Here is an 8,216-nt window from a genome sequence, read left to right as displayed (position 1 = left end):
CCTAATTAAAGCATGTGAATGCACTAACTTTCAAACATACAACAAAATTGCTTGAACCTCCCTGCGGGCAAAGGTCAAAGCTGCGGGCTGTCAACCGTGTAAAGTAAAAAGTACTAGAAGGTAATTCTGGCAACTTTATTTTTTTATCTAGTGGATAGTAATGAACCCGAGTTTACAATGTTATCAAATGGATCTCTCATGTTGTGTCATGACTCATGACAGTTTTTAAACAGTCACGGCGTTTATCAGTAGATCAAACTTTTCGAATGTCCCTCGTATAATATCACTGACCAGCGCTAATCTTTAATGAAGCAGCAAAGATGTCTAGATCAAAACAATAAACGAGACGACATTATACAAAAAGTTATTGTTTGTTGTTTTTTTTACAATACCGCCAACAACAAAAAGTGTAATGCGGCGTCATTAGAGCGCACTGGAAGTCGATTAAAAAAAACTTGTTTCGGATTAATTAATTTCAAATGTTTGAACGGTGTTGACAGACGCGTCCTACTTTCTTCGACGGAATGAATCAATCTACGAATCGATTTTCAGTCTTCACGGCCGGCTGGAATCACCAATGCGACAGATCACAGAACGCTCACAGTGTTTACATTTTTTTATGTCCTCATAAAACCTCAAATATTTCCCAAATTGCTGAAGAAACTGTAAACACCTCACCTACATTTCTCTAATTGTTTCTGTAAAGAATTCTTCGCCTCTTTTTTCTCTCTTTTTCTCACTCTCTACGGTCGTTTCCACTCTTTGTCTCTTAATTACGATACAATTTCGTTGTCCTCATTGGTGCATTATGATTAATAAAATACCAGACGACATTTCAAACGAAAAATTTAGCTAAAACACTAACTGTTGTCAAGTAAACGTCACAAAAATATTATGAGAATTCTTTTTTTAACGGAGTGTCTCAAGGGTAAACAGTAAGCAAGAATACAAATACGAATTATTTATCTTGAACTCTGTAAGCTACAAACAAGGTCAACATAACTTAATGCAAAAAAACGAAACGTATACAAGAAACAAACGTTTTATTAAAAAAAAATGCAGATTAAAGCCAATTAGATTTTTTTTTCTGTTAATGTTTTCTCTAGTCATGTCAAAATTGACATTTCAAGATGTCCTTAAGAATTGGAATTGCCATTGTGTCTCAAGAAAATGACAGACGACAAGTCACATGATTTTGAAACACAGTGTAGTTATCAATGGAGGTTATGTGTCACTCCCTTAAAAATTCAAAATGTCGCGTTTTGAGAAAGTTCAAAAAATAAGAATACAAACAGTGATCTAATAAGATTTTTTTGACAATTCAAAAGTTAGGTTAGGTACCATCGTTCGGATATTTATGGATTCTTTTGCTATACAGGATGTTGTACAAAAACTAAAAATCAATGATCCTTCAGATGTATTCTCTACTTGTTCTACCGAACAAGATAAGCAACAGTAGCTGTGATACTGTCAAATTTGATGACACTGTATCAACGAAAAAACAGGTGTAATCCACACCTGATCCAGATTACAAGGTATGTATGTACTTATATACAGGGTGATTATGAAAACCAGACGAATTTTTAATTCAAGTGTGAGTGTAGGTATGGCAATGAAGTTGTTGAAAAGGTGTCGATGTGGCAACGTTGTTCGTGTGTAAATTGGGCTTTTTATGACGTTTCACTGTTTTAAACTGGCCCACTCATGCCATAAAAAGCCCAATTTACACACGAACGAGTTGAATACAACGTTTTTTTGTTCGACGACCACCTTACAGGCTCCAAATCGCTTAAAATCTTAAAAATTAGCTTGACGTTTCGTTTTAAGAAGTTGTGACATTTATCGCACAGGAGAAAATTCTCAAATTCTGACAGTATCGAACAAAAAACAATTTTTGAGACATTTCAACTTAAACTGAAGTAGTTAAAAGATTTTAAAACAAAACTTATTTTAAAATTTCAAATTAGACAATTTTTCCCAAACTACTTTTTCCCGTGCTGCGTTTGTCGGAAACGCTTCCAACTTCCTTCGTTGGCAGACCAGCGGAACACTCCAGCACCAGTGTCCACTTGAAAAAGAATTGATTGCTCGACGCAAGCCGCGGTAATTATCAACAGTTACCGGAAAAAAAAGCGAAACGTCCTCGCCTCCTCGAAAGCAATCCACTTTTTGTCGCCTGAAGTACTCTCCGGGAAAAACAAGTGGTGACGTCACTGCGGCGGAAAAATCTCCATTTGGATTGCGTTCGGCGCGCACAATTCCAACTTCACTACTGTATTGGTATTTTTAAACTTTTTTTTTGTAATGATCCAGAAGAGAATAATCAATCTAATCAGGAACCTAACCAAAATAGCGTCTCCGGAAGAGAAATATGTAAAAGAAATAAAAACAATATAAAATTTGTAATGCAATATTTTAATTTCAATTGAAGTTAACTCAAAAGTCAAAAGAAACAATAATAATGGTAGAAAGTACATCAGTGTCTTACATCCATTAGCTTTTTTTGAGTCCATCAAGATTCAGAGTTAATCAATTTAAATATTCTTTTAAAACAGACAAAAACCTTGAAATATTTATTTGCTTTTTAAAAACTACCTTGAAAAAGTGTTGTGTTGTGTGTTTTGAAGAGGCCTTACTAGTAGTAATGTCCATTCATAATCGCCATTAAAATTTCCGGATCGCGAAAACATGAATGAGCCGCGTCCCGGCTTATAAGGGGGCCCGCGCTGACCAGCGACCGTCGAGCGACGACGCTGGCGCCATCTGGTGGCCGTTCGATCGAAAAAAGTCGAAAGGTGACGTAAGAGTTCACGGACGTCACAAACAACGAGGAGAGATGGGAATTAATTAATCGGGTGACGGCGTTATTTTCGAAATCTTCCAAGGACGGGGGTGATTAGCGGACGAGCGGGGGAGGGATTTTCAATTTCCGGTTCCGAGTGTTATCGGGGGCCGAGACGGACTGATTTATTGTGAAATGAGGGCCGCTCCGACGGGAAGCAGATGAGGGTAATTTGATTCGGAATCGACGAATTACCCACTGGGCAAAATATTTTTTATGGGCTCCTCGCAAGAAAAGTATAAAATGTACGGGGCGGCCCCGACAACTGAATAGGCTTCACGCGATGGACGCGGAGGAAAAGTGTCTTCATGAATAATTGTTGATTACGGCGGAAGAAGTCTTGATAAGTTCAAACGTCGGCAGTGAAACACAAAATTGGAATCGTAGACTGATTCGTACAATTAAAAATGGTCACATCTATCAATGACATTCTAAATTTTAAATTTTTACTTGTTTAAATATTTAAATGTTGTAACTTGTACAAGAATTTTGGTTTCTTAAGTTTGCAGTCAGGCGCTGCTGTCATTGTCGTGTCAAAACTAAACCTGACCTAACTTCAAGACAATCTACAAGTTGCCTTTTTCATAATTCATATTATTCTCCTGATATATTTCCCAGAACCTTGGAAAACAATCACAATAAGTCTAGACTTATTAAAATCATTTTCGGCATCAAAGTCACAGTGACTTAACATACTGAGCATTTAGTTATTTACTCGACGTTCACTTTTCGTGGTAAAATAGTCTTTACGGGATAAACAAGCGCAAGAAGTACTGACGTGAAGAAGCAAAGAACAATGTTAAACTGTTACAAAAGTGTGCTTCAACTACGCATAACGTTATCTAAGTCGGTCAATGACAGGTACTTAATATTCACGACATTTTTTTGCAAGAGCGACTTAACTTAAAGAATCCTCTTCGAGCAATAGTTCAACAGTTGCGTTGAGTAACTTGGAATAAGTCGACGAAATGAGAAAATGTGTTTTGCAGGACAGGTAATGGAGTTTTCCAACAGCAATAATAATTCTCTAATTATTTGTTCAACAGTTTGAGCGTTGTTGTGTACAATAACTATTATTGTTTCACTTCTGTATTAATGATAGTGACACTAGTGATATTGATAACCAAAAAAACTAGAAATGGAACGGTTCAAAAGGAAATTCGACAATACCTACAGTCCAATTTTTACCCTTTTGAGGTGACGTCACGATTTCCTTCCTCGCTTTCTCTTTATTGAAACGACAGAAACAGAAAAAAAAGGCACGTTTATTTATTGATGGTCACTTTGAGGTTATTTTATGCTCCTGTCAATTTGACAAGTTTTATTTTTGTTCACTTATTACATTGACTACAAACATAACCTTTCGTAGCAAATGTCAACAAATTTGAAACATTATAGTTATTTATGATCAATTCAAATTTGTTTCTGATCCTAGCTCAAACATACCTGAAGTTACTAGACAATGACGTCATCGCAAAAGGGTAAAAATTGGACTATAATTAACGAAAAATGTCTTTTGTTTGACGTTTCAAAAGTTAGGCTATGTTTCGTTCAATTTTTCAGAGATTTAATAATAGAACAACACAGTGGACTCTTCTACTCTACAGAATGTTTAGAAAACAAAATATCAATAATTTTAGACACATCAGCTGTAGGCAAGATAAGCAACAGTAGCGCCGATATCGTTAAATTATGTTGTATCAATGAAAAAATAGTTATCGTGAAAGTGTATACCTCCTATGTAGGATGATTTTTAATACTGCCAAGGACTTTGTATAGCTTATCAATTTGGATAAGAGAGATTTAAAAAGGCCACAGCACAAGAATCGCCAGAAGAATTTGCCACCATTTTGTCCTTTGTGATTGCTTTCGTGATAACAAGATTAAAGTATGAGAGTCATTGTTCGCTGGTAATCCTTCCTGATTAGATAAGCTCCTTGTCGGAGGACTTTTGATTTTTCCGCCAAAACTAACACGCCAAGACTTTTCCATAGAAGAGCCGACACGTCAAAGTCCCTAACCTCAAATCTTGTTTCGTCATCTTAAGGGCCGCATCGTCGTTATCGAATTTGTTAAGCAACCCACTTGAGAGCGGCCCGGTTCGGTTGATTTTTACGTTCGAGTCAATTGTCCAACTCAAAAATAAATCGTCGTAAAACAAAGAAATAAAAAACCTTTCGTACGGTTAATTTGCTTTCGATTGGGACTTTTTACGCTTTTGTCGACACCAAGGACAAGAAATGCTCCGATTTAGCCATGTCGGACGATAAGGTGATTAAATTTCGGTCGTTGCGCCGTGGAAGCCGATGTCGAGGATTGTTTCGACCGGTTAAATGTCAAAATTGACAGATGAATCGACAGTTTGGGTCGAAACGCGGGAAAACATCGATTTTTACCAATTACTGTCTTTCTTTGCTTTCGGTCGAAACATACAGAGTGGCTTATGAAACGTGGTCAACTGTTTCTATCTTTCCAGTAAAAAAACTACATTTTCTGGAGTTATACACACAAAACAGTGAAAATTCATGTCGGAAATTACCGCAGCGATGACAGATGTCAAAGCTGACATATGTCAAAAGAATTAAGTAATTGTTAGTTAAATGATAAAATACGAAGAGTTTTTAGAAATGTTTATTTTCTGTATTAGGTATACAGATTGGAATCTGTGAAAACTGACAACTACGATAACAAATGTCAAAAGTGACATTGACATTGTCTCGGTCAGTTCAGTTGAAAGAGCGAGTTTTTCGTACACTTCTTGGCTTCGCAACCAAATAGACTTTTTGCTGACAGAAATGAGAGGGATGAAAGTTTCGGCGAAAATAATTCCAACTTTCAGTTTTCAAATTCGCTCAAGGTCATTAAAACATCAATCTGTGTTGGTTAACAAGATTTACTAATTCTACAATAACAAATTAAATTTAAAAAATGGAATTATTTTGAGATTTACAAAAATAACTGCATACATATTTTGAAAAAATATACAGTAATGCGAATAAATCGAGAAAAATGGCTTCAGGTTATCCAAAACTAGTTTTCTTTGCAAAATTTACAACTTATTTTAAAAAATAGACGATAGAGAAAATCTGGGTGTTTAATCGGCTATCAAAAACAAAAGTCAGTTCGTATATTGGTTCACACAGCTATGATTGTGAAAAGTAGATCAAATGACAAAAAATTCCCCTAGTTTCTCCTTTTTAAATTTTTTCCCTATGATCAAAATTTTGGTGTATTAGAAAAAAACGTTTGTATTTTTAACGTGCAGAGACTGACGTAACTGATAATAGGTTAGATATTAAAAAAAAAATAAGGTCAAATTATCTCTCACTAAAATCTGACGTCGAGCCGGTCAGGTATGTAACACAAAATTCGAATCGTAGATTAACTCGGACGAGTAAAAGAAGACGCTGTTCTCAGATCTGACAGTTAAGCGATATGGATCAATCTCAGACTCAACTTTTCTTGGCTCGTGGTTCTAAAATTTGTTCATCATGTTATTATCACGTCATGCGGATGGGCTAACGTGATTTAAAAGGAAACAGTCCAATAAAATCGTAAATTCTTTGACGACACCCAGTACACAACAATAGCGTAGTAAAAGAGATGACGTCAGAGAATGTAAAATCTTCCGAGTTGAAAAATCTACAGAAGAGTTCTAAATATATCTGGACGAGTACGCAGTGGGATACACTGCAGTACAATTACAAGAATCTGTGTCACTTCCGGCGAAACCATTAGTCCGCAAGACCGCACGAAGAACTCGACGAAATAATCCACCGTCGCGACTATTAATACGAAAAACGGTCCGGTGGGACATCCCCGCTGACGGTCCCAGCGGGGGGCGGCGGCCCCCACCCTTGCCGCCTCTTCCGCCACGCCACCGTCTCCTCCGAGCCGTCGTCCCACCGCCATCAATCGGCGTTTCGCACGTGCAACGGTCCGCGTCGATAACGCACGGTACAGATGTTTACGTCGGGAATAATTCGGGCGAAAGCATGCGGGAGCGCCTCCGACGACGACTTCCGGAGGCGGCGAAGGCGCGCGCGTGCAGAGCGCGAACCGCCGTCCGCCGCGGTCGTCGTCGGAGGGCAGCCGCACGGGGCCGGCGGCGGCACTTACCGAGGGCTGGTGTCCAGACGCTGGGCCTCGAAGAAAGCGGACACTTCACACGCCATCCGGTTCTCGATTGCGCTCGCTTGGCCGAGCCGCTGCCTCCCACCCGCGGCTTCCACGCCGACGTTGCGTCACACGCGCTTATCCAGGACGTTGTTGCTTGGGCTCGTTTGCTCGAAGACGCCGACCCGATGCCCAAACGCGAACACAGACCTCTTCTGGCCTCGACGAGGTGCTCCACGCGCGGTCGGCCTCCGCGACGGGGCACACATCTGCAGAGTCCGTGCGAGCTGGGCTCGTCGCCACCTACCTGGGGACGCGATCGCCTCGGATTTTGTCGCTCTAGGAGGAGGAAGAGTCACGACGGAGCTGCCACTGCTTCGGTTGGGCCAGAACTGGGCTCGCAGCATCGACATCCGGCGTGATAACACGCCAGTGGCGTGGATCGGGTTACGCTTCTGGCGACTGTTCGAGGCTCGCTGCAAGAATCGATGGAGTTTTTGACGCTGGAGAGTTGGCATCGCTCCTGCTCTGCCATTTCACGTTCGCGTTGTTCGTTCTCGTTTCCAACCGCACGATAGCGATTTGTCAACTGATATTTCTTCAACAACCGACAACTTCCATGTAAATAAATGTCGACAAAACGTGTGTCAATGATGCAGAATGAAATCATTACAGACACTAATAATCTGCTGCTCTATTAGTTGAACTGTGTCGGTCGTTGCGGTCTTCGGGAGATTTCTCTCCCAAAGTCCCAACCCTCAAATTTAGGGTTGGTAGCACTTGTAAGTGACAAGTGTGGAGTAAATGTCGGTAGTTGTGACCTTAAACACTAATCATAGATTAATCCCTAATCTATGAATCAATATTTATATTTACAGTATCTGTCAAGATCAAAAAACGACCAACAATGCATTCTAACCCAAAACGGAAACGTCGTTTAGTGGACAATGAAAAAATCGAGTTATATTGTTTTTATGTCAATGGTTGTCATTTTAAAATTTCGTTCTATTGTCACAAATTAAAATTGTCGGTAACTCTATTATGTCTATTATCAACAAACTGCCAATGAAAATTGTTCAAAATCATGACCCCAGTATCATCTTTTACATAAAATATGAGAGAGAGAGAGAGGGAGAAAGGGCACATAATGGTTTCTAACTAATATCGCACAAGATGTTATTATAGGTTATACTCTTTTCACACCAGAGCACTTTCCATTACATGGAGCTATCAATATTGTCATATTAATACTTCTCTG

General features: G+C 39.2%; 1 protein-coding gene across 1 annotated transcript in view; it reads right to left on the bottom strand.

Annotated features, from left to right (window-relative positions):
• Positions 1 to 7,361, bottom strand: part of LOC138132168 (zinc finger protein Xfin-like) — a 43,230-nt gene extending 35,869 nt beyond the window's left edge. Inside the window, exon 1 of the mRNA XM_069049570.1 lies at positions 6,962 to 7,361. The gene's annotated coding sequence lies outside the window, so the exon portion shown is untranslated. The remainder of the gene's footprint in view (positions 1 to 6,961) is intronic.
• Positions 7,362 to 8,216: the final 855 nt, after the last annotated feature.

Source organism: Tenebrio molitor, chromosome 5 (assembly GCF_963966145.1).
Source record: "Tenebrio molitor chromosome 5, icTenMoli1.1, whole genome shotgun sequence".
Classification (NCBI taxonomy): domain Eukaryota; kingdom Metazoa; phylum Arthropoda; class Insecta; order Coleoptera; family Tenebrionidae; genus Tenebrio; species Tenebrio molitor.
The sequence above is the reverse complement of the archived record's forward strand: the minus strand, read 5'-3'. Positions and strand labels throughout refer to the sequence as shown.